This window comes from Hylobates moloch, unplaced genomic scaffold (assembly GCF_009828535.3).
Source record: "Hylobates moloch isolate HMO894 unplaced genomic scaffold, HMol_V3 SCAFFOLD_20, whole genome shotgun sequence".
Taxonomy (NCBI): Eukaryota; Metazoa; Chordata; class Mammalia; order Primates; family Hylobatidae; genus Hylobates; species Hylobates moloch.
The window spans coordinates 3826816-3854320 of record NW_026652295.1 but is presented as its reverse complement, the minus strand read 5'-3'; the positions used below and the strand labels follow the sequence as shown (position 1 = coordinate 3854320).

At 42.0% G+C, this 27505-nt stretch overlaps 1 protein-coding gene, 1 long non-coding RNA gene and 1 pseudogene across 6 annotated transcripts in view; 1 reads left to right on the top strand and 2 right to left on the bottom strand.

Moving 5' to 3' along the window:
• The window catches only part of LOC116460379 (testis expressed protein 56), a 179595-nt gene that overhangs the window by 59315 nt on the left and 92775 nt on the right, over window positions 1-27505 (bottom strand). Inside the window, exons 10-12 of one of the 5 annotated variants that reach the window (XM_058432652.1) lie at window positions 22203-22346; window positions 12263-12457; window positions 9857-9981 (exon numbers count right to left, since the gene is read on the bottom strand). The gene's annotated coding sequence lies outside the window, so the exon portion shown is untranslated. Of the gene's footprint in view, window positions 1-9856; window positions 9982-12262; window positions 12458-19532; window positions 21255-22202; window positions 22347-24577; window positions 24688-27505 lie in introns of those variants that run through there. The other 4 variants (XM_058432653.1, XM_058432655.1, XM_058432654.1 and 1 more) reach the window with 4 other exon arrangements.
• LOC116460156 (N-alpha-acetyltransferase 40-like) lies at window positions 9220-9941 on the bottom strand (annotated as a pseudogene).
• LOC116460157 (uncharacterized) lies at window positions 10155-12536 on the top strand. The gene is made up of 2 exons (XR_009211404.1): window positions 10155-10333; window positions 12234-12536. It is a non-coding gene; the product is annotated as an uncharacterized LOC116460157 (long non-coding RNA).

The following is a 27505-nucleotide window of genomic DNA, read 5'->3' as shown; positions in this document are numbered from 1 at the left end:
AGCTTACCAACCAAAAAAAGTCCAGGACCAGACGGATTCACAGCCGAATTCTACCAGAGGTACAAGGAGGAGCTGGTACCATTCCTTCTGAAACTATTCCAATCAATAGAAAAAGAGGGAATCCTCCCTAACTCATTCTATGCGGCCGGCATCATCCTGATACCAAAGCCTGGCAGAGACACAACAAAAAAAGAGAATTTCAGGCCAATATCCTTGATGAACATTGATTCAAAAATCCTCAATAAAATACTGGCAAACCAAACCCAGCAACACATCAAAAAGCTTATCCACCATGATCAAGTGGGCTTCATCCCTGGGATGCAAGGCTGGTTCAACATATGAAAATCAATAAACATAATCCAGCATATAAACAGAACCAAAGACAAAAACCACATGATTATCTCAATAGATGCAGAAAAGGCCTTTGACAAAATTCAACAACCCTTCATGCTAAAAACTCTCAATAAATTAGGTATTGATGGGACATATCTCAAAATAATAAGGGCTATCTATGACAAACCCACAGCCAATATCATACTGAATGGACAAAAAGTGGAAGCATTCCCTTTGAAAACTGGCACAAGACAGGGAGGCCCTCTCTCACCACTCCTATTCAACACAGTGTTGGAAGTTCTGGCCAGGGCAATCAGGCAGGAGAAGGAAATAAAAGGCATTCAATTAGGAAAAGAGGAAGTCAAATTGTCCCTGTTTGCAGATGACATGATTGTATATCTAGAAAACCCCACTGTCTCAGCCCAAAATCTCCTTAAGCTGATAAGCAACTTTAGCAAAGTCTCAGGATACAAAATCAATGTGCAAAAATCACAATATACACCAATAACAGACAAACAGAGAGCCAAATCATGAGTGAACTCCTATTCACAATTGCTTCAAAGAGAATAAAATACCTAGGAATCTAACTTACAAGGGATGTGAAGGACCACTTTAAGGAGAACTAGAAACCACTGCTCAATGAAATAAAAGAGGATACAAACAAATGGAAAAACATTCCATGCTCATGGGTTGGAAGAATCAATATCGTGAAAATGGCCATAGTGCCCAAGGTAATTTTTAGATTCAATGCCATCCGCATCAAGCTACCAATGATTTTCTTCACAGAATTGGAAAAAACTACTTTAAAGTTCATACGGAACCAAAAAAGAGCCCACATCACCAAGTCAATCCTAAGCCAAAAGAACAAAGCTGGAGGCATCACACTACCTGACTTCAAACTATACTACAAGGCTACAGTAACCAAAACAGCATGGTACTGGTACCAAAACAGAGATATAGACCAATGGAACAGAACAGAGCCCTCAGAAATAATGCCACATATCTATAACTATCTCATCTTTGACAAACCTGACAAAAACAAGCAATGGGGGAAAGGATTCCCTATTTAATAAATGGTGGTGGGAAAACTGGCTAGCCATATGTAGAAAGCTGAAACTGGATCCCTTCCTTACACCTTATACAAAAATTAATTCAAGATGGATTAAAGACTGACATGTTAGACCTAAAACCATAAAAACCCTAGAAGAAAACCTAGGCAATACCATTCAGGACATAGGCATGGGCGAGGACTTCATGTCTAAAACATCAAAAGCAATGGCAACAAAAGCCAAAATTGACAAATGGGATCTAAGTAAACTAAGGAGCTTCTGCACAGCAAAAGAAACTACCATCAGAGTGAACAGGCAACCTACAGAATGGGAGAAAAAATTTGCAATCTACTCATCTGACAAAGGGCTAATATCCAGAATCTACAATGAACTCAAACAAATTTACAAGAAAAAACAAACAACCCCATCAAAAAGTGGGCAAAGGATATGAACAGACACTTCTCAAAAGAAGACATTTATGCAGCCAAAAAACACACGAAAAAATGCTCATCATCACTGGCCATCAGAGAAATGCAAATCAAAACCACAATGAGATACCATCTAACACCAGTTAGAATGGCAAACATTAAAAAGTCAGGAAACAACAGGTGCTGGAGAGGATGTGGAGAAATAGGAACACTTTTACACTGTTGGTGGGACTGTAAACTAGTTCAACCATTGTGGAAGTCAGTGTGGCGATTCCTCAGGGATCTAGAACTAGAAATACCATTTGACCCAGCCATCCCATTATTGGGTATACCCAAAGGATTATAAATCATGCTGCTATAAAGACACATGCACACGTATGTTTATTGCGGCACTATTCACAATAGCAGACTTGGAACCAACCCAAATGTCCAACAATGACAGACTGGATTAAGAAAATGTGGCACATATATACCATGGAATACTATGCAGCCATAAAAAATGATGAGTTCATGTCCTTTGTAGGGACATGGATGAAGCTGGAAACCATCATTCTCAGCAAACTATTGCAAGGACAAAAAACCAAACACCGCATGTTCTCACTGATAGCTGGGAGTTGAACAATGAGAACACATGGACACAGGAAGGGGAACATCACACACTGGGGACTGTTGTGGGGTAGGGGGAGGGGGGAGGGATAGCATTAGGAGATATACCTAATGCTAAATGACGAGTTAACGGGTGCAGCACACCAATATGGCACATGTATACATATGTAACAAACCTGCATGTTGTGCACATGTACCCTAAAACTTAAAGTATAATAAAAAAAATGGTTAAATAGGCATGAAAAAATAGTTTGACAGAATGAATAATACCTAGTATTTGATAGCACAGCAGTGTGATGATAGTCAAAATAATTTAACTGTACATTTAAACATAAATAGAAGAGTATAAATGGATGGTTTGTAACACAAAGGATAAATGCTTGATGTGATGGATACTCCATTTTCCATGATGTGATTATTACGCGTTGCATGCCTGTATCAAAACATCTCATGTACCCCAGAAATATATATACCTACTATGTACCCACAAATATTAAAAATTTTTAAATTAAGATGATAAATTTAATGTTATGTGTTTTTACCACAATAAATACATATAATAAAGGAATCATAAGCAGCCTGAAAAAAATCAACCTGCAGGTTTAATGAAGTTATTGGCAGCCAACAAATATGATAAAAGACTAATATCTAGAATATACAGTTATCCTTTTAGTTGATAAGAAGAAGGCAATGAGCCAGGTGGTAAATGTGCAAAGGATATAAACAAGATTCATGGAGAAAATCAGTGCCTAATAATTACATTTTTTAAATGTTCCACTTCAGTAAAACTCAGGGAAATGAAAATTAAAATGACAATAAAATAACATGGCACACCTATCCGATGGGCAGAAATTAATGTCTGATAACATAAAGCATTAGCAAGAATGTGGAGAAGTGAACATTTCCATATAGGGCTGGTGGGAGAGTGAGTGGAAACAACCACTCTGGAAAGTAGTTTCGCAGCAGCCAGTGAGGTGAAGATCAACAGTGAAGTCAAGAGGCTCTGTAACTGAGCAATTCCACTTCTAAAGAAACATCCTAGGGAAACTCTTAGACACGTAATCAAGGAGACATCCAAGAGGACGTCCATTGCTGTGCAGAAAAGGAAAGAAAAGGAAGGAGAAAAAGAGGTAGAAAGTAGGGGGGAAGAAAGGATCTAAATGTCTATGAGTAGGAGGAATACATACATAAACCAAAACATAATTTATCTATTCATACTCATGGAGGAATAGATAAATAAACCACATTGAATTATATGAGAAATACTGTTCAGCAATTAAAATGACTGAGGTAGTTATATGTATATGAACATGATTAAGTCTCAAATGCGTATTGAGTGAAAAATTGTAATTTGCAAAGTATATTTAGATTATATATCATTATATCATCTATTTAAATTTTTTAAACAAATCAAACAAATGGTGTAATTGTTTATGGATACAAAAGAGCCAAAACAATGTTTAGAAATGTTTTAATGCTTCTTAAAAGGATCTAAAAATGTGGCAAAAAATATACCTTTAACATCAGTGGTGGGTATATGAGGGGACTTCAGAAAGTTCATGGAAAAAATGAAATTAAAAGATTAAAAACTTAAAAAATACCACTTATTTTCAGTATAAGCTCCATCAAGGTCAAGACACTTTTGTAAGTGATGGTATCAGCCATTTAGTTCCTCCCTAAAGAACCGAGGGTCCTGGGAATTTAGCCATGTCAATGCAGTCTTCCTTACATTATTAACTGAAGAAAAATAGGTGCCTTTTAAAACTTTTAAGATTAGGAAACAAAAAGAAGTCAGAAGGACCGAAATAAGGACTGTAGGGTGGACGCCTAATGACTTCCTATTAAAACTCTCACAAAATTGCCCTTGTTTGATGAAAGGAATGAGCAGCAGCGTTGTCATGTTGGAGAAGGACTCTCTGGTAAAGCTTTCCTGGGCATTTTTCTGCTAAAGCTTTGGCTTTCTCAAAACACTCTCAAAATAAGTAGATGTTATCATTTTTTGCCCTCCAGAAAATAAATAATCAAAATTCCTTGAGCATCCACAAACACTTTTGCCATGGCCTTTGCTCTGACTGGTCTCCTTTTACTTTGGCTGGAGCACTTCCTCCTCCTGGCAGCCATTGCTTTGACTGTGCCTTGTCCTCAGGATTGACATGAAACCTATGTTTCATTTCCTGTTCTAATTCTTTGAAGGAATGCTTCAGGATCTTGATCCCACTAATTTAAAATTTCTATTGAAAGCTCTTCTCTTGTTTGCAACTGATCTAAGTGCAATGGTTTTGGCATCCATCAAGTGGAAAGTTTGCTCACCCTTTAATTTTTCAGTCTTAATTGTGTAAGCTGAACTAATTGAGATGTCTATGGCATTGGCTATTGTTTCTGCCATTAAATCCCCTTCATAACTTGATGTAGATGGTCTGCTGCTGTGACCTTCATCTTCAACATTCTCATCCCTTCTTGAAATGAGTTATCTGTTTGTAAACTGCTGACTTCTTTGGGGCATTATCTTCATTATGATTGTCTTAAATCATCAGTGATTTCACTATTCTTCCACTCAAGCTTCACCATAAATTTGATGTTTGGTCTTGCATCAATTTTAGCAGCATTCACATTGCTCTGATAGGTGCTATTTTCAAACTGATGTCTTATTCTTTTTAGTGCCTCAAACTAGATCCTGTTCAGACATGTTACAATAAGTTAGTGTCAGTTTATTTTGGTGAAAAACAATTTTGAAATCCATGCATAGTTTTTTCATAATACTCATTTTCCATGAACCTTCTGTAGACCCTTCATATAAGTGTCTATTATTTTTGTGTTTTGGGAGGTGCCTGAAATATTTCATAGCTTAAAATGCAAAAGATAAAGTATTGGTAAGTTATAAGCAGCAGCTATGAAGTCTAGAGAAGTCTATCATAGTGGTCTACGGTGTTAATTACCCACAAAAATGTCACCATTATTGTCAGTTATGAAGGTCCCTGGTACGCATGTCTAAAACCTTGCCAAAGATCATTCTTTATCCCCAAAAGCAGATCAGTGTAAATCAGGTTTATTTGCCAAGCTTGGAAAAAGCTAATCTTGTGACTTATAAAATTATTAATAAGTAGCCAAATGATAACAGCTAAGATGACTCCTCTTAGCAATTATTATACATATAATTATATATTACATTCGTTCCTCAGTATCCATGGGTTATTGGTTCTAGGACTCCTGTGGATACTAAAATACATGAATGCTCAGGTTCCTGATAGAAAATGGTATCATATTTGCATAAAACCTTTGCATACAACCTATGCAATCCTTCTACATACTTTAAATCATCTCCTAGATTAGTTTTAAGATCTAATAGAATCTAAATGCTTTGTAAATAGTTGTTATACTGTATTGTTTAGGAGATAAGAAAAAAAGGGACAATAAAAAAAGTCTGTACATGTTCAGTAGAGACTCAACCACCCTTTTTTGTTTTTGTTTTTGTTTTCTTTTTTAAAATGGAGTCTCACTCTGTCACCCAGGCTGGAATGCAGTGGTGCAATCTCGGCTCACTGCCTACCTCCCGGGCTCAAGTGGTTCTCCCATCTTAGCCTCCCGAGTAGCTGGAACTACAGATGTGCACCACCGTGTCTGGCTAATTTTTGTATTTTTAGTACAGACGGGGTTTTGTCATGTTGCCCAGGCTGGTCTCAAACTCCTGGACTCAAGCAATCCACCTGCCTTGGCCTCCCAAAGTGCTAAGATGATAGGTGTGAGCCACCGTGCCTGGCCTTCTACTTAAAAAAATAATACTTTCAATCCACATTAGTTTAATTTTTTTTAACAAAGTGTCTTTTTTTGACAGACAAATACAACTAATACAAAATGAGATCACTTTTTCCCTTTGAGTCCAGTGATATCAAGCTGCTAAAGAAAAAAATATATATATTTTTGGAGAGGGTGAGATTTTGGCAGAGGGTGAGATGTGAGCAGATACTGAGGTCAGAGAGACCAACAGATCTCCAGGACAGCAACTTCATGAAGGCTAGAACCTTTACGATCCTCCCCAAAGCAGAGTTCAGGGATGTCCAAGGGGAAGTGTTGGGATTTTTCCTTGATAAGGATTTGTTTTATCTTCCCTGGAAGAGGAACAAGGCCTAGAGATCAGGATGAGTATTAGTTCTGAGGCTGCAACCTCTTTATCTTACTAAAGAAGAGGAAAGCCTTCTCTCCCTGCTCCAGCCTGTTGCCACAGGGTGACCTCAGAAAGAAAAGCAGCTGTTTTGGCCACAGAGAGGCATTCCTGCTGCAGCCTTAACTATGGCCTGGCTGGGTCATGGCAGCGGCACTAGTGCCTCCCTGAGGCAGTAAGGGGCAAGGCTGGAGAGTGAGGGCAGGGGGACTGCTGCTGTCTGAGGGCTCTCTGAAGAGAGGGTGGTGGTGGGAAGGGATGCCCTTACCCTCAGAGAGCTATCAGCACCAAGAGATGAGTGGAAAAGGCGTCTCTCATCTCTTGGTGCTGATAGCTCTGGGGGAAGATGAGGGGCCCCCTGATGTTATTCTCCCCTGGAGACTAAGAACAGAGGTATCTGGGGTACAGGCAAGAAGCAGAGGAGAATGAATGGTGGGAACTGGCAGAGAGAAACAAGCAGAACCTCTGGTTTTCTTCTATGAATAAAAACCTCAAGTTACTGCCATGAGACCAAGAGGTTAAGCTTAGAATGCAGCAACATCCAAAAGCCTACACAAGCAGTCATCCCCATGGCGGGTCCCATATAACACCTCATTACTGGTCCTTTTGAGAGGTGACAGCCCTCGCTGGCTCTCGGTGCCTCCTCGGCCTCGGCACTCATTCTGGCCACACTTGAGGAGCCCTTCAGCCCGCCACTGCACGTGGGAGCCCTGCTCTGGGCTGGCCGAGGCCGGAGCCGACTCCCTTGGCTTGCAGGAACGTGTGGAGGGAGAGGCACGGGCAGGAACCGGGGCCGCGCACGGCGCTTGTGGGCCAGCTAGAGTTCAGGGTGGGTGTGGGCTTGGCGGGCCCCACACTCGGAGTGGCCAGCCTGCCCCGGGCAGTGAGGGGCTTAGCACCTGGGCCAGCAGCTGCAGAGAGTGCGCCGGGTCCCCTAGCAGTGCCGGCCCACCAGCACGGTGCTCGATTTCTCGCCTGGCCTTAGCTGCCTCCCCACGGGGCAGAACCTGGGACCTGCAGCCTGCCATGCCTGAGCCTCCCCGCCCTCCTGCCGCGGGCTCCTGCACGACCGGAGCCTCCCCGACAAGCACTGCTCCCTGCTCCACGACGCCCGGTCCCATCGACCGCCCAAGGGCTGAAGAGTGCGAGCACACAGCACAGGACTGGCAGGCAGCCCCACCTGCGGCCCTGGTGCGAGATCCACTGGGTGAAGCCAGCTGGGCTCCTGAGTCTAGTGGGGACTTGAAGAACTTTTATGTCTAGCTAAGGGATTGTGAATGCACCAATCAGCACTCTGTATCTAGCTCAAGATTTGTAAATGCACCAATCAGCACTCTGTATCTAGCTCAAGATTTGTAAATACACCAATCAGCACTCTGTGTCTAGCTCAGGGTTTGTAAATATACCAATCGACACTGTATCTAACTAATCTAATGGGGAAGTGGAGAACTTTTGTGTCTAGCTCAGGGACTGTAAACACACCAATCAGCACCCTGTCAAAATGCACCAATCAGCTCTCTGTAAAATGGACCAATCAGCAAGATGTGGGTGGGGCCACATAAGAAAATAAAAGCAGGCTGCCCAAGCCAGCAGTGGCAACCCGCTCGAATCCCCTATCCATGCTGTGGAAGCTTTGTTCTTTCATTCTTTGCAAGAAATCTTGCTACTGCTCACTCTTTGGGGCCACACTGCCTTTAAGAGCTGAAACACTCGCCACAAAGGTCTGCAGTTTCACTCCTGAGCCAGCAAGACCACAAACCCACTGGGGGGAACGAACAACTCCAGACACACCGCCTTAAGAGCTGTAACACTCACCATGAAGGTCTGCAGCTTCATTCCTGAGCCAGTGAGACCACAAACTCACCAGAAGGAAGAAACTCCGAACACATCTGAACATCAAAGGAACAAACCCCGGACACGCCACCTTTAAGAACTGTGACACTCACCGCGAGGGTCCGTGGCTTCATTCTTGAAGTCAGTGAGACCAAGAACCCACCAATTCTGGACACATTTTCAGCTTCTCTCGTACTGACAGCGATGAAGAGAGCCAGCCTTCCTCCCCGGGGCTGCTAATGCCAAGCTCAGTCCACTCCATGGATTCATTAAAAACAGCAGGAAAGAGCTTTCCTCACTTCCCTGCATCTTGGCACAAAATATCTTCCCACAGTCTCCATCAGAGCATTCCACCTGCGAAAGCCTTAGTCTCTCTGAAGCCTCTCTCTACACCCAGATCTTACACCCAATGCGTTCCTCTTTGGGGTTCCAAACCACAGACCCAGGACTCCAAGATTTTCATAAAGGTGAACGTAAACATTCCATTTTCCCAAGTGTGTATGTGTGGGGGAGGGGAGTATCTAGGAACTGCAGCGAAGTGGTAGAACCTCCACCCCAGGGCCCAGGAGCCTCACTGTGAGGATGAGCTTCATGGTCAGCCCTCCATTCACTCTTCCCTCTTCTCTTCATTCTCTCCTGGCACACTGGTTTTCCAGAAGAGGGGAGGCAGGGTTCCGTGTTCTCGGGGTGCAGCCCGACAGGTGCAGGGCTGAGGAGGCCACAGCTCTGAGGGCACCTGGCAAACGGTGAGACCAAAGGAGACGACAGGCCTTAGAAGAGAGCACACTGATTTGCAAGTGGCTCTGGGAGGTCAGTGGCAGCAGCCACCACAGTGCCCACCTGCATGGGCATGCTGGCTGTCCCCAAACTTGGTCCTCCAGCTCAGGATCTTATAGGAGCAGTCCTCCCCACAACAACCAGACATGCTAGGGGAAGAGTCATCAATTTCAAACTGCAGGCTTCTCTGAAGAATTGGTAGGCGCCACGATTGTGCCTGAACACCATTAACATAACCTCCATCATCTGTGTCCTGTTAGCCATGAGCAGCAGTCTCTGTAGGAAATTCCCCCAGGCCTTTCCACTGCACCTTGCTTCCCACGCAGGACTTCATCTCCTGCACTCCCCATCAAACTGGAAGTGAGAAAACGCAATAGGAAGGAAATGCATTCTCAAGCGACCAGGTACCAGGCTGGGTGATTACCGTTTCTCCCGTTTCTCTCTGTCCTTCAGCCCCACTCCCTCTGCTCATACATGGTCCGCCCATCAGTTTTGGTCAGGTGGAAGGCCCAATCCATGATGGCTGGCTCCAGTCCAGACCCTGGCCTACACTCAGTAGAGACATTCAACCCGGTTTTGATCAGATTTCCTGAACAGCAGGAAAGCCTCCAGAGGGTCTCCAGGCCTGCTGATGGCGTCCCCTTTGGCAAAAACGGCATCCATGGCTGCTGGCTCCTCCAACCACTTCTGTTTCTTCTCCTTGGCTTTGCTCGACTTTCTCCCCACAGCCGCGACGGCGACGTTCAGCTCCTCCCTCAATCATTTGCTGGCAGGCACTCGCGACCTGCGGCTGTGGCTGCGGCGAAGACAAAATGGCGGGGTCCTGCACTGCGCATGTGCCTCCCGGGCTCCGCGGCCCCCTTCCCACTACGCCCTGGCACCCACTCGCGCCCCCTCGCGGGCCACGTTGGTTAAATTAACGAATGCAGGATACAGAGGGCCTGTGGGTATAGAGGGCTGACTGGATGTACACGTTTATTATATAATTTTGTTGTAAATTATATTATGACTTAATTCTATTTATAACTTTATAATTTTTTGTTTTACAAGCCTATAGAATTATATATAATTATTGTAGTTTATCTTTATCTCTATTTCACGGAGAGGTAAATGATGACCAGGGAGTTACAAAGCTTCGTAAGTTTCTCGTGAGTACCAGGGAGCAGAGCCGGGATCTAAACCAGTCTGCCTTTTTTCTGAAGCCAGAGTCCTCTTCTTTACACCAAGCTACTCTATCGAAAGAGCATTCTCAGGCCAGGCGCAGAGGTTCACACCTGTAATCCCAGCACTTTGGGAGGCCGAGACGGGTGGGTCACCTGAGGCCAGGAGTTGGAGACCAGCCTGACCAACGTGGTGAAACTCCGTCTTTACTAAAAATACAAAAATTAGCCGGGCGTGGTGGCCTGCGCCTGAAATCCCAGCTATTCAGGAGGTAGAAGTAGGAGAATCGCTTGAACCCGGGAGGTGGAGGTTGCAGTGAACTAGGATCGCACCACTGCACTCCAGCCTGAGCGACAGACTCCGTCTTACCAAAAAAAAAAAAGTAAAATAAAAATGTAGGAAGAGCATTCTTAGAGCAGCTCAGTTCCAACCTTCAACCTCAATTTTTTATCACGTTATGTTTTTTATTTAGGGAATGTGTATTGAAGAAAAAATAACAGAGTCTAGCTAAAGAGATGAAGAGCTCATGAGGGCGTGTCTCAATTTAAACAAGAGTAGCATTGGCAATTGTTGTCCTTATCAGCGGCCAACAAGGCAGAATTGGAAGGGTGCTGCTCCTGACTACCTCTGCTCCACCCTAGGCTTAGGGGCTGGAGTCACCCAAGCCCTCAGGGTAAGAAAAGTCCGATTTAGAACCTAGGACCTGACAACAGGGAACATTTAAACCGTCAGTTCCTACCTTAATCTTATCCCTTCTTCTCCCTCATGACACCATTTTTGTTCCCTAACAACTCAGGGCTTTTCCAAATTCTGAGGCAATTCCTACCCCAAGCAGAATTTGGAAGCTTTTTTCCAACACCATGGTATTCAACAACAAGCCCATTTTGCTGCCACCACAGCCCAGCACATGTTCCCAAAGCCTGAAAGCTGTCTTGTTTGTGATTGAGACCCTGCCAGGCACCCTGGGGCCTGACGACTTTTATCTGGGGTACCTCATCTGCTCATAGGTCCTACTGGGTGCTGCTCATGAGCCAGATTTGGACAAGAACATTTTAGGTTTTATTCTGGGTTTTTATTCCTACTTACAAGGTGTCAAAGAACAAACTTTCAACAAATTGAGATTAAAAGATCTAACAGACAATTATTAGTGATTCACGAATGAGGCAGCATTCAGCCCACAAAATGGAAGGGAGCTCCACTGAGCTGAGCAGAGAGGGCAGGCTTCATAGGCAGAAAAGGCTGGAGAAAGCCGAAACAAGGAACATAAGGTGGACTTGCCATTTCAAAGTTACTTTCCTTACAGAGAGTCTTGTCGGCTTAGTGAGATTTGGCTATCATCTCTCTCCTGATTTCTGAAAAGATCAGACTTTACAAGTAAACAGCTTAGCATTTGGTTTGGTGATGTGGAATCATAGTATGGGTAACTCTATTTTGGGTAGGTCTGCTGGGACCTAGAGCAGGAATTCAGTCCAAAGCAATGGCCTCCCATAAACTTTATTTAACAGAGCTCTGTGATGTTGAGCAAGTTACTTCTCTGGACCACAGCTTCCTCATTTGGGAATGGAGACTGTAATGCTAGCTACCTCCTAGGCTTATTGTGAGGAGTAAATACATAGGGATGGAAAGTGCATATCAATACAATGCCTGTCACTGAAGGACTCATCAGGTGTTAGCTGTTGTTAGACTATAGCTATTGTGAATATCAGGCTTCCCCTCTGTGTTGTCTGGGCTTCTGAATATCACCTTCTCCTGAGTTTCCCATTGTTCTGTTTGTCCCCCTGCAAGGCCCTTTACCATACTGGGTGAGAACCCCCAGGATACCTCTTCTCTGTCTCCATGCTCTTCAATTGCTGTTTTATTTCTACAGTTGGATTTTTTTTTCCCCAGGACCTCAGCTGCTGAAGTCCTCTCAGTACCTGCAGTATCCCAGAGGGCAAAGACGGGGCCAAATACTGCATTCTGGATTCTCTTCATTGTTGTCCCGCTGCAAGTGGAGAGGTATCCAGGCTGGGCCTTGTCCTAAGATATGATGGAACTGAATTCTTCCAGCAAGCATGTGAGCTTAGAAGAGAACACCATGAGCCACACGAGAATGCATACTGGCCAACACCCTGTGCAAAGATCCAGAGAAGCTGTGCTCAGACTCCTGACTCATGAAAATAGTGAATTTATAAATGTATATTGTTTTAAGATGCTAAATTTGTGGTGATTTGTTACATGGCAATAGAAAACTAATAGAGATAAAACTTGACATTTGAAGTGCATCACATAATGAAATTAGTAGATGAGAATCTCTCTAGAAACAAGTAAAATTTTGAGTTAAAATGAGAGATTGGACATATAATTCCTCCTCCTTCCAAAATCCCAGGAAATGAGTAGTTAAAGAAAATTTAATCTTACAAGATAAGAACAACAAGCAGAGATGCTTGAAATAGGGGCTGATTCTTCCTCACTCCCTTTGTTATATAACTGAACTTCCTCACACTTGAGGAGCAGTACATTTCCCTGCTCCTTGACTTTCAGCTCAGCCATGTGGTTTGCTTTGGCCAATGAGTTATAGGTAGATGTGATGTGACCAGAGGCTAAAAACTCATAACTGATCTTGACACCACCTTTGCAAAATTATGACTGAGACAACGAAAGAGATCTAACTTAACCAACTCCATCTTCTTCTAACCTGCAAGTTGTGCTTGTTCATTCTGGGTGTAGGCTGAACTAACTTTGGGAGAAACTTAGTTTATAGTTTAAAACAAAGATGATAACAGCCCTTTCCCAAAACAGACCTTCTTCTTGCCTAGGGACTCGATTGCCTTTGTAGGACTGACAGTAGCCACAAGATTAGAAATTATGATTTAGGAATCATGCAGCTGGAGGCTACAAGATTCTGACCCTCCCTAAATTGCTCCTAAGATCAATGCTTGAGATATTTTGCAGACCCTGCACTTGATGGCACCACCCAGATCAATAAACTGGCTCATCTGATCTTGTGGCCCCTTACCCAGGAACTGACTCATCACAAGAAGACAGCTTCAACTCCCTATGATTTCATCTCTGACCAATCAGCACTCCTGGTTCACCAGCTTCCCACACACCCACCAAGTTGTCCTTAAAAACTCTGCTCCCCGAATGCTCAGGGAGACAAATTTGATTAATAACAAAACTCCATTCTCCCACACAGCCGGCTCTGTGTGAATAACTCTTTCTCTATTGCAATTCCCCTGTCTTGATAAATTGGCTCAGTCTAGGCAGCAGGCAAGGTGAGCCCACTGGGCAGTTAAAATCTTGCCTTTTATGCTTCTACCATCACTATGTGAAGAGCTGCACTGGCTAGCATTCTGGTCCAAGTGGAATGGGAAAGACATCGAGTAGATCTGGGCACCCTGCTGCTTAGAATACATCCCAGCTAAGCTCAACATGGATTAAATGACCCCAAGTTAATGTACAAACATCTGAGAGAAAATAAATGATTGTTTTCTTAAGCCACCAAAATTTGCAGTTGTTATTCAGTAACATTGTGAAAAAGGTGACTAATACAAGAGAAGAAACAACAGTAAAAAAAAATTCAGACATGTAAAAGCAGATGGTAACGTCCACTTTCATTTCTGACAGTATAGCATATCAAAACTAATGCCGGTTCTAGAACTGAAACATAAAACATCTAAAATTAAAAATGTAATAGGTGGTTTTGAAAGCAGAGACAAGGATTATTGAATTGGAAGATGGGTTAACAGAAAATATCCAAATTGAAGCAGATAAAGAAAAAAATAAAAATATAGGTAAAAGTATATGTGAAACACAAGCAGTCTAAAATTAGTGTAAAGGGAGTTCCAAAAAAAGAGGAAAAAGTGGATGAGCAGAAATAAGATTTGAAAATAAATTTTCAAAACCGACAAAAAAAATCAAAACTCAGATTTAAGAAGTTCGGGAACCCCAAGCAGGATAAAGTCAAAGAAAATTGCACATAAACACATCAAGATAAAACAGCTAACAACCAAAGATAAAGAGAAAAATCTAAACAACTGCTGAGGATGGAGGTAGAGGGTGCTGGGAAACACCTTACCTTCAAAACCCCAACAATAAGACTGAAAGCTTACTTCTCAACAGAAATGCAGGAAGCAGGAAAAGATCTTTGGAATAGTTTTCCCAAAATATTTGGAACAGTTTCTCTAAAATATTCCAAAGGAATATTTTTGAAGTATTTTAAAAGAAAATATTTGCCAAGCTACAATTCCAAACTCAACAAAAAATATCCTTTAAAAATAAAGCAAAATAAACAATCACTTGCTGGCCTGTACTAAAAAAAACACTGAAGGGAATTCTTCAGAAAAATGGTATCAGACAGAAATGAAAAAATGCAGGTAGGAATGAAGAGCACCAAATAATGTATATGTATTTAAAATACAAATGAATATTGGCCCTACAAAACAAGAGTAATTATGTCTTTGAAGTTTCAAATACAGGTTGAGTATTTCTTTTTCAATATGCTTGGGACCAGAAGTGTTTTGGTCCATATTTTGGATTTGTTTTTTTGGATTTTGGAATATTTGTGTATACATAATGAGATATCTTTTATTTTCCCACAGTTCTGGAGGCTGGAAGTCCAAGATTAAGGGGTCAGTGGGGTTGGTTTCTTCTGAGCCCTCTCTACCTGGCTTGCAGAGGACTGTCTTCTCACTGAGCTCTCACATGTTCTTTACTCTGCGTGTGCACATCCCTGGTTCCTCTTGCTCTTCTTATAAGGACACCAGTTCTGTTGGATTAGGGCTCCGCCATCATGACCTTACTTAACCTTAATAACCTTTTTAAAGGCCCTGTCTCAAAATACAGCCACATTGTGGGTCAAGGCTTCAAATATGAATTTTGAGGGGATGCAATTTAGTCTATAACATTTATCTAGAATTAAAAATTCAAGGCAAGAAAAGTCATTAGAGAGGAAAAATAAGTGGAGTTAAGATATACCAAAGTTCCAGCATTATCAGAGAAGTTGAAAATATACTCAACTGTAGTTAGTCATGAATGTTTACTGTAACTTCTAGCATAACTTCTAAAAGAAGATGTATAACTAACAGAAAATAGTATTTAAAAAATCAATTCACTTAAAGCAAGAAAAAAACAAAACAGCTGAGTCAAATACAAAGAAAATATTAGATGGCAGAAATAAATCTGAATATATCTGTATTGGGTTAAATATTTCAGTTAAAAGATTAAAATAATCAGACTAGATTAAAAGTTAAAAGAACTACATACTGTTTTCAAGAGTGCCTTATAGTTATGTTATAATCAAAGTCAACTTTAAAGCAAGAAATACCACAAGAAATGAGGAGGATCATAATATAATGAAGAAGTGCTCAGATCACCATGAAGATATCACGTCTACCAATTCTAAATCATATGCATCCAATAACATAGCTTCAAAATACAGAAAGAAGAAATTGGTGAAACCAAAAAAAAATACACAAATGCAAATTCATGAAACTAAAAATGAAATAAATAAAACTAATCAAAAAAGTAGGATATTTTGACATAGTCTCTGAAACTAGTAGAACATGGAGACAAAAATAAAATCAGTAAAAATGTAGATGCTCTAAACAACACAATTAACATGACCAGATTGGCACATACAGAATACTATGTCCAACAATGGCAGAATACAATGAAATGAAAACTCCAGAAAATTCATCAGTGAAGTCTTCCAGACTAATTACAAAGAAGTAATGCCAAGCAAATACAAACTCTTTAATATTGCATATATTTATGGAAAAAGATTAACCTGGGCCACTACCTCACACCATACAAAAAATGAGGCCCAGGGAGAATTTTTTAAAATCTGAGTAAATCTAAATCTGAGAGGTAACACAAATACAGCTTCTTAAAAATAAGGAGATATCTTCATGACCCTTGAGCAGACAAAGACTTATTAAATAAGACATTTTTAAAAATCATCCCTAAAGGAAAAGATTAATGAATTGGAAAAGTGAAGAATTTGTGTACATTGTGAAAAAGCATGTCATCAAAAGGCAGAAAAATATTTACAATGATGTATCTGATTAAAAAATTTTTACCTAGAAAAAATAATTATTAGTAAGAAAATGACAGATAAGCCAATAGAAAAATGGACAGAAACTTAAATAGGCACTTTCTGAATAAGATATACAAATGACCAGAAACATTTATTATCATAAGTCATCAAGAGATGCAAATTAAAATCACAATGAAATACCAGTATGCACCCAATTAGAATGGCTCATATTTTAAAACCAACAATATCAAGTACTGGTGAGGATGTGGGGCCAATGTAATTGCCAGTAGGAGCATAAATTGGTGCAGTTACTTTGGAAAACTGGCAGTATCAACTAAAACTGGAAAAACCCATCCCCTAAGACCCAGAAATCCCCTTTCTATATATCCACCCAACAGAAATGCACACACATGTACACCAAAAGACATAAACATTAATGTTCACAACAGCATTACCTGTACAACAAGAAAGAAAGGCATGAGATCCAGAAAAACAGAAATACAGCACAGGACAAAGATAAGGGAATTCCAAGAATTAAAGCAAACAGAAATCCCAGGATAAGAGCTGCCCAGGGATCCCAGGAAGCAAGCAGCACAGGGAGGAGAATGGAAGCTTCCAAGGGAGTGCCTTCGGGGAAAAAAAATGTGATTGATGGATTCCCTGATGCAAGTCAGCTCCAGGAAACTTACACTGTAGGCTGTGAGATGTGTGCAAAGAACGAGCAATGAGCACAAAGAAAACTAACTAAAGACATGGGCCATTGTTACTTTCAGGAAAAGAAAAAGAAGGAAATGTCACACTCCAACCTGGAGCGGTGAAGATTATTTGTATATGTATATTAATATTCTGAATATTGCCTCCAACAATTTGGAATGACTATGTTGGGAGGATAGGGAAAGGGATTCAGAGATGGAGACATTGTAAGAAAGCTAAATCTTCATTTGCTACAATAAGAAGTCAGTAGATAATGTCCAAATTTTGGAAATAATTAGATGTGTAAGGGCCAGAGAGACAGATAAAAGAATTGAAAGTGCTTGTCCTTAGAGTGGAAATGTGGAGGGGGTGGGGAAGGGAGAGATGGAACCATTGCATTTTACAAAAGCCTGTTAGAACTATTTGAGTTTTTACAATTCTGTGCTCATATTACTTTGATAAAATAAAAATCAAGTAAACAATGAGTGAAATGAGAAAAATGTCTAAAAGAACATAAACCAAAATAGTAACAGTCTCTCTAAGTAATGTGATTATGAGTCATTAGTTTTCTTTCTTTTTCTCCTCTGATTTTTCTACAATGAACATTTTTAACAGTTAAAAGATCCAGTTTATTATTAAGCAGAATATTTTATTTATCTGAGGTCATAATTGTTTTCTGTGAACTCCCGAGGGAACTGTTACAGGTTGCTCAGCAATGAAATCAGAGCTCAGGAAGCTCCAAGCTGGGGCCTGGCAGAAGTGACACTGCTAGGCCAGAACAGGGCAACGAGTGATCCAAGCAGTGTCCATAAGGGCAGGCCAGGCGCTCATTTCCCAAGTGGTCAGTGTACAAGTCTGATGGGGAGGCATGGGCACAGAGTGCGGGTGGGCACATGTGGCAGCTGGGCAGAGGCTGGGCACCTAGAAGCCCAGCAGCAGACAATCACATTTCACATACACAAGAGGCTCTGCCTTTCAGGCTGTAGACGCCCAAGCAGGATCTGGTTTCAGGGAGCATCACTTAAGCTGGAAAACCTGCATGTCTGCTTAGGGGCTTACATAGCTGCCAGTTCATGTTTGTGCTGCCTGAGCCAACCAATAGACTGTGACCTATGTCAACCGATCAGAACTCAGCAAGTGTTGACCAATCAGAACTCACCAAACATCAACGGGTCAGAACTAAGCAAGTTTGAATCCTTTATTTGATTAAGTGGACCTGAGTGGAACCTGGATGGTATCTTTCACTATAAAAGAAAAACCTTCCCTTTGCTCTCTTACCAGGAGAAACTAGATGGTTAGGCAAGCAACCTGTCTGCCCTGAATGAGTTCAGAGAAAGCCAACATGGGAAACTGGGGGATCTCTCTAAGGTCCAAACTCTGGGATTCCTGGCAGTGAGAGACTTGGGGGTGACTCAGGGAGCCCAGCCATTGCAACCAAGCCCCTGGGAACTATGGCCAGAGTCGTCAATTCATTATACCCTGTGTTCGTTCCTACAGCTGCTGTAACAAAGTACCACAAACGGAGCATATAAACAACAGCAATTTATTGTCTCACCGTTCTGGAGGCTAGAAGTTCAAGATCAAGGTGTCAGAAGAGCCATGCTCCCTCTGAAGGTGCTACAGAAGGAAATGTTGCAGGCACCTCTCCTAGCTTCTGGTAGTTCCTTGGCTTGTGGCAGCATAACTGCAATCTTCACGTGATTGCTCGCTCGCTCACTCTCTGTCTGTCTCTCTCCGTCTCTCTCTTTCTCTCTGTCTCTCTCTCTGTCTCTCTCTCTCTCTCTTTCTCCGTGTGTGTGTGTGTATGTGGTGTGTGTGTGTGTGTGTGCGTGTTTCTGTCTGTCTGTCTTCAAGTCCAAATTTTACTTTCTCGTAAGAACACCTCTCATATTTGGATAATGGCCCACCCTATTTCACTATGAACTTATTTTAACTTTATTAATCACATTAATGAAGTAACCCTATATTTACAGTAACCCTATATTCAGACAAGGTCACATTCTGAGGTCATGGGGGTTAGGACTTCAATATATAAATTTGGGGAGGTGGGACACAATGCAACCCATAATACAGTCCCAGAGTGATACAGGTATTAGAGTTTGGATTCAGCCTCAACCAGAAAGTGGGGCATACCAGTGGATCCAATTTCAAGGAGCTGAGGAAAACCGCGGCAGAATAAAAGAGCAAAGCCATATACCACCCTTCGGTGCATATATGAGAATGAATGAATGTATAGTATTACCCATTTGACTTCAGGTGTGACATGGAAGTATGAAACAGTAGGATGACACAAAGGAGTTGTCATTAGCATCACTGCTGTGCTCATCATCAAAATCACAGCCAACAAGTGCCAAGCACTTACCTAAATGAACTATTTTACATGACTCGACATAGCTAATCCTCAACTTGGACCAATGGGACGGGTACGACTTTTATCCTGTGAACAAAAGTTCTCGAAAGAGAATTTAGAGGAAAGAGACTTTATTCCAGTAACAGTTGGCAAACTGAAGAGACACAGCCTTCAGTGTAAAACGAAGGTACGTTCCAGAGAGCAAAGGGAAGGTTTTTCTTTTACAGTGAAAGATCCCATCCAGGTTCCACTCAGGTCCACTTAGTCAAATAAAGGATTCAAACTTGCTTAGTTCTGATTGGTCAACACTTGCTGAGTTCTGGTTTGTTGACGTAGGTCACAGTCTATTGGTTGGCTCAGGTAGCACAAACATGAACAGGCAGCTATGAAAGCCCCCAAGTTAAGCAGATATGCAGGTTTTCCAGGAACTCCAAGTATGTGTGTGACCTCTAATAAGCAAATGACCACTTGGCTCTTTTGAAATTAGGCTATTAGCCACTCAGGATTCATCTGAGGGATTGGCTCTTTCAAGGTTCACATGCCCCCCGTTTATCAAAACCTGTCAGCAGACAGCACTGATGATTGATTAGGTTGGTTGCATCCCATCATCCTGCTAGAGTGGCTGGCAACCTGTTCCAGATTCTTCTAGTCCTGTGCAGAGATCCTTTGACAAGGCAATGACCAACTGAGCAACTAGAGCCATTTACTTATGAGAGGCACTCAGGCGCCTGTTAAATATGGATTAACATCTCTTGGCTTAAGCTGGCTTCCGTTTCCAGCTGGAATGAGTCTAAAGTCTCAAGGTCTTGGGTCAGCACGATCCTGGTGAGGGTCTCATGCAGGCATCTGTTAAAGCAGGCTAGAATGATTTTAAAGAGGAGCCAAATGCTTAGCCCAATGAGATTCATTACGATTTGTAGGGCAGAACACAGAAGGAATCCTATACCAGAAGAAGCCGGCTGAAAATATCTGGAAATTGGAATTCTAATCCAGCAAGCCCAGCCAGGAGGCTTTCTGAAGGTGTCCTTTTCAGACAGCCAGCTGTAGGATTTGGCCAACTTTGGATCTCAGATGCTTCTAATTCAACCTGAATGGAAGTATTTACCCAGGTGCAACAGGAAGGGTTAGTGACAGCATAAACACCACCACATGCAACCAGGAGACAGTCTAATGCAGTGTGGTTGTGCAGGATCACATGGGCAAGGGAATCTAGAAATCTCTGTTGTCCCCTGATGGTACAGGCAGTGGAGTGGGCAATTCTGCTAACCGTGCAGGAAAGGTTTCTGATCCTATATTCATTCCAAGCAGGGCCTAGCCCAAACCAGAACCCCAGAATCCTTTCCCATTTAGATCCTTCACTAGAGTTAAGCCCGCCAGGTAAATCACATCCTTGAGAGTATCCACAGCTATCATCTTTATAATCTGAGGGGCTATCACCAGCACAGTCATCAGTTATTGGTAGAGCTCTTTTGGCCCTGGGATGTAGATTCTATATTCCCTGAGTTAGAGACTTAATAATGGTGACAGGAGCAATGACTTGACCCAGAAAGCAAATGCCTGCGTTTTCTCGGGACCCGAGGCAGGGGTAGAAAACATCTTTTTGGCTGACATAGCTGCAGCCAAAAACACAGCCTGAAGGGGCACATAATTATCCTGAGAGGTTATGAAAATTCAAGGAGCTGTTTACAGGCAAGAGAGGGTATGTGGTCAAACCAAGTACCTGTCTTAGGTAATGAGAGTGGTATGATCCAACCAGCAGATTTGGGGAGCCACGGAGAAGACTCTTAAGCTTTCCTTGGTATATTCTGCAGAGAGGAGTCTTCCTAAGTGTTCTGTTTCTATGGGACTTTGCAAGATATACAGTAGAGGGGGTGGTGAGTATTCGGAAGAAGGGGAGGAAATGCACGGTAGGGTAATAGGAAGGTATTTATGGGATATACCAGTGAGGAGAAAACAAGGATGAACCTCAGGAGCATGAATATGCACCCAACAGGCAACAGTGAGTGGATCAAACAGGAGTACCAAGCAACTGAGCACATTAGGGAAGCCGGTCACTGGGATGATTATAGGATTCCTGTTTCCTCCAGTGAATTCGGCAGGGGGAAAGGTGACGTATCCAACACTCAGTTAGGTTGCCTGCAGAGGCAAGGATTGGGATTGCTGTATCTAGGCATTATCTTCCCATGAGTAGGAAGAACTGGCAAGCAGAGTCGAGAAAGAAAGGAAAAGGAAGAAGTACAGCATGGTGTAGAAAGAGGGGATTATAAAGAGTCCAGCAAGGCAGTGAGTCCCATGGTGTGTCTAGATAGTGGAATATATGGAACTACCCCACAGTGGCATAAGACACCAAGGATGCATAAGATTCTCAAAGCTGGCCGGGCGCGGTGGCTCACGCTTGTAATCCCAGCACTTTGGGAGGCCGAGGCGGGCGGATCACGAGGTCAGGAGATCGAGACCACGGTGAAACCCCGTCTCTACTAAAAATACAAAAAAAAAAAAATTAGCCGGGCGCGGTGGCGGGCGCCTGTAGTCCCAGCTACTCGGAGAGGCTGAGGCAGGAGAATGGCGTGAACCTGGGAGGCGGAGCTTGCAGTGAGCCGAGATCGCGCCACTGCACTCCAGCCTGGGTGACAGAGCGAGACTCCGTCTCAAAAAAAAAAAAAAAAAAGAAAAGATTCTCAAAGCTATGATAATTAAAATAATTGCAAAGTAAACATAAGGACTAGGCATGTTAGCTGAAGATAAGGAAGAGGTTACACAGCCTGCTCTGGTATCTTGGGAGAAAGCGGTCTACCTCAGATGTTGTCTTCTTCTTGTCCCGGTGGCTGTAGTTTGATTAACTTGAGCTTGATATCAGTGACCAGTTGGGAGGTTCACTTGGTAGAAGGATCAAGAGCCTTCTTTTCAAATGAGAAATATGGATCCATGACTCAATGCCCTGTAATTTAGCAGCACACAGGTTGGTTAAAAGTACCTGATAGGGTCCCCTTCCCATGAGGCTAGAGGGAATTCTTAACTTGGTGTCTTTTCCATGAATTTCCTTGATGAGGCAGCAAATTTTTGGACTGTAACTGATTATAAATAGCTTTTTTAGAGGAATAAAAGTAAAACCATAATTGTCAGTGGATTACATAAGACTTAGAATAGCCACAGTTAAAGATGCAATTGAGAAAGAAATTTCATTATTTCTGTGACATACAAGTTAATAATAATCAAAATCATGACTGATCGTACATATCATAACAGATCAGAATCTTAGGAATCACATATAATTTTGGAACATATATTAATAATACATCACACAAATATAACTTAAAAGAAATTAAACACTATTTCTTGTTTGATAATGCTTCCCACATGACTTGCCCAATAAGCCTAATTATTTAATATCTCTACAAGATGAAAAACACATTATTTGATGCTCTCCAGGGGCCCTACTGGCAAATCCTGAAGTTAATTTTAGATCAAAAATACTTAATTTAGAATCTTGTTCCTGGGGGAAACCCACCAAATATGTAAAAAGGTTCAAAATACTTGATCAAAACAGAATCACAGGTCACTACTAAATAGTAGGTATTCATTTAACCAGAGTGATAATAAAAAGACTTAAAAAGCAATAAAGAATGTTACATGGATATAAAAACTCTAACCTTTTAAAGCTCAGTTTTCTTTTTTTTTTTTCAAGACAGAGTTTCAGAGTTTCATAATTGTAGCCCAGGCCGGAGTGCAATGGCATGATCTCGGCTCACTGCAACCTCCGCCTCCCAGGTTCAAGCGATTCTCCCGCTGAGCTCAGCCTCCAAAATAGCTGGAACTACAGGCACATGCCACCATGCCCAGATAATTTTTGTATTTTTAGTAGAGATGGGGTTTCGCCGTGTTGGCCAGGCTGGTCTCGAACTCCTGACCTCAGGCGATCCACCCGCCTTGGCCTCCTAAAGTGCTGGGATTACAGGCGTGACCCACCATGCCTGGCCAGTTTTCTTTTTTTAGAGACAGGGTCCCAGCCGGGCGCTGTGGCTCATGCCTGTAATCCCAGCACTTTGGGAGGCCGAGGCGGGCGGATCACGAGGTCAGGAGATTGAGACCATCCTGGCCAACACAGTGAAACCCCATCTCTCCTAAAAATACAAAAAATTAGCCGGGCGTGGTGGTGGCCGCCTGTAGTCCCAGGTACTCGGGAGGCTGAGGCAGGAGAGTGGCTTGAACCCGGGAGGCAGAGCTTGCAGTGAGCCGAGATTGCGCCACTGCACTCCAGCCTGGGCGACAGAGCGAGACTCCGTCTCAAAAAAAAAAAAAAAAAAGAGACAGGGTCTCGATCTGTCACCCAGGCTGGAGTACAGTGGTATGTTCACTGAAGCCTCAAACTCCTAGGCTCAAGTGATCCTCCTGCCTCAGCCTCCCAAGTAGCTATTAGTTTTCCTAAGTAACCAAAAATTCAATAAAGATAACATGAAACACAAGAAATTATCTTAGTAAACATAGAGTCTTTGTTTTCTAGGTCAGTTACCTAAAAGGTAAAGAAAATACCTCCTGTAGGTTTTTTAGATAAACTGAAAGTTGACCTGGTACTTGAATTTAATCAGACACAGGAAGAGCGTGTCCAGGGTTATGAATGTACTCATATTATAGAGGGATGTAAACAAGAAAACTAGTACCTTGAGCAGGGAAACTCATGGCTCTTAGTAACAGCATGGGAAGTTTCCTGGTTACATGGAACAACTCAGACACATCAAGAAAACCCAACAATACAGAATCAAGTTACGCTGAAGGTAACATTGTTTCTCTAGACCTTCAAGGTAAACGTTTCAGCATCAGGCCATAACAGCAGTTAGAATAGGAGAAAAAAGTTACAGTAGCTGAAGAAAAGGTGGAAGAAAAAAGACATTACCTGAGCCAAGCAAAAAGATAGACCTTTTCAAGGTTAGAAAGAAGAGCTGTATTTCTTTTTCTTTTTTTTTTTTTTTTTTCTGAGACGGAGTCTTACTCTGTCGCCCAGGCTGAAGTGCAATGGCGCAATCTCACCTCACTACAACCTCCACCTCCCAGGTTCAAGCGATTCTCCTGCCTCAGCCTCCTGAGTAGCTGGGATTACAGGCGCCCACCAGCACGCCCAGCTAATTTTTGTATTTTTAGTAGAGGCAGGGTTTCACTGTGTTGGCAAGGCTGGTCTCGAACTCCTGACCTCAGGTGATTGGCCTGCCTCAGTCTCCCAAAGTGCTGGGATTACAGGTGTGAGCCACCACATCCAGCCGAAGAGCTGCATTTCTAACCTGAAACTAGAGAAGTTAGATAGATCTCAGGAAGAAATGTGGCAAAAATAGAAACTGTTGTAGTTCAGAGGGTGGCTATTAAAAAACAGATTTCAGAATTAAAAATCAAAGCCTCTTGCAATTTTTTTTTTTTTTGAGATGGGGTCTTGCTCCATTGCCCAGGCTGGAGTGCAGTGGCATGATCTTGGCTCACTGCAACCTCTGCCTCCCGGGTTCAAGCAATTCTCCTGCCTCAGCCTCCGGGTAGCTGGGATTACAGGTGCACACCACCATGCCTGGCTAATTTTTGTATTTTTAGTAGAGATAGGGTTTCACCACATTGGTCAGGCTGGTCTAGAACTCTTGACCTCATGATCTGCCCTCCTCAGCCTCCCAAAGTGCTGGGATTACAGGCGTGAGCCACAGCTCCCAGCCTTAATGTATTCACTCTTAACAATTTGGAAAATTCCATGAGACATTAGACAATTCTAACCATCATCTCAAGTTAAATTTTCTATTAACCATTTTTATATTACTTGTCTGTTAGGCACATATCATGAAAGCAAGAATCTTAACGTTAAATACATGCATATTTTGCTGATAACTCAGAAGATCTGGTTACTTTTATTAAACAAACAGTACTAAACTAGTGTTAGTTGCCAAAAGTTGACTAAAGTCACATGGACTTGAAAAGCATTTGGGCTTATTTACTTACTTTATGAATACTCACATTTATTTAAAAGTCAATTTGGGGCCAGGCACGGTGGCTCAACAAAAACAAATGAACAAATGAACGAAGTCAACTTGGTATTATGTAGACAGTATATGAACAGACATGCATACACCTGTCTACATAAAAATATATACAGACACAAATACGGATTGTATGGCTTTAATTTTAAAATTTTAGCCATGTGTCAGGTGTAACTTACTTGTTTAAAAGGACAGTTGGATTCAAACTGTGTCTCTGTAAATGGAACAGGTTAAAATTTATGTCTCACATGGCCAAAGCCCTTAATGAGTTTTAGAGAAAACGGGGTAGCAATTTACATGTCAAATAACTGAGAGAATCTAAGCTTTGTCAAGAAGGAGTTTGAGTGTGGTAGAGGAGGATTACGATGGGTGCCAAGATAACATAAAATTATAGGAATTTATCACAGGATTTTATGAGGAAAAATAAAGATGAGCCTAGACAAAATGTAGAAATCTTTTCAAAATAATCAGCTGAAGGCCAAAAAAATCATATCCTGGAGACCAATTTAGTTATGTGATTTCTAACTCAGTCTCCATTTTCTAACTGTACTGCTGCGCTCAGGGCTGCCAACTCAAGCGTTATCCCCCCACTTCAAGAGAAGGAAAGGTGGGCTTGATAGGCTTCTAAGGAGTTCCTTTCCAGGGGGTGTATTGTATGGGAGCCGATGGAACACACGAAAATCAGTGATTGTCAGTCAGGACCCACCAGTTGGAGGCATAGAGATTTAGGAACCATCACAGGTTGGTTGGCTCCTGCGACCATCCAGATGAGTTCAGAACTCTAGCAGGGACACTCCAGAGTATCAGGGTTAAGGACAGAGTGGCTCAATGTCAACTAGAGCTCTATTCCCAGAATGTCCCTGGAGCATCCCTTGTCCTGCTTGAGGGTAGAGGGCCAGGGGCTTTATCAAGATTTAATTGCAGCCATCATTTGTATTTAGGGCAATCCTTTTTAAAATGTCTGGAAAATCTTCTGAAAACACACTTTTTAAAAAAATTTTGGTTTTGAAGAATGGGCATGTTTGAGGTGTCCCTTGCTAATTGTTGTAACTGAAGGACCATTAACTTAGCAGCCTTCTCTTGAGAGTCTAATGCTCAAGTAGCCCTAGATTCTTTATTCTTTTCTAAAGTTTTGGATAATGAATTGGCCAAAGAGCCTATTTCATAAGGTTACTTTACAGCCCAATTAAGGTCATGCTGTTTTACCAGGGTACTGAGGGCTTCAGAAAGACCAGCCACACACAAAAAAATGGAATTAAATAAATTGAGTGTTTCATCATTTAAATATTTGATCTCCAAATTTTGTTGGAAAGTCTGTTCACATTTATCAAAATAATCAAGGACGGTCTCATCCTTTTTTTGTGTATAACACTGTATGGCTTTCCAGTTTATCTGATGGGGAAAAAATAGGGGGATGGCTTTTAGTAATTTGATATCCTCCTTGTGTGCCTCATCAAATCCTTGAGCACCTCTCCGGCACCTCTCTGCCTAAAGTCCTCAAAGAGTCTTTCCCATTCAGCAGCTAACAGCTGATCAAGCTTGATAAGCCCTGATGGTTAGGCTACAATGTTACTCAAATTCAAGGAAGTTAGTCTTCAAGGGACTAGGGAAAGGTTTTACTGAGGCCAAAAGTTCTGACATGGACTAAGGAGCATGGAATTTGCCAACTTCTACTCCCCATTGTTTGGGCCTTAAAAGGGGCTGCATCTGGAGAAGGTGGAAATGTCAGAAGAGAAAAAGAGCAATTCAGAAAGTGTGAAAGAGGAAGGAGGGAGTGAAAGATAAAGTAGAGCGCTTGTAAAAGATGCAGAAGACAGGCAAGGTGACAAGAGAGATGAGCTAGCAGAAGAAGGGTCTTAGAGAGCTTTTTCTGCAGCTTTAGTTACAGTCTCCCAAGTGCTAATCTCTTTTTAATTCATTAAGATGTTTGCCTAATTTGGAATTGCTTTCTTTAAGGGAAGCATAGCTCTTGATTTTATTCGAAACTTTAAAAGTACCAACTGCAAAAGGCTTTTCATTATCTCTGGGAAGTTCAGTATTTTTTTGTTCTAATTGTGAGCACAGATAGGCAAGTTTTGGAATTTCAAAAGAA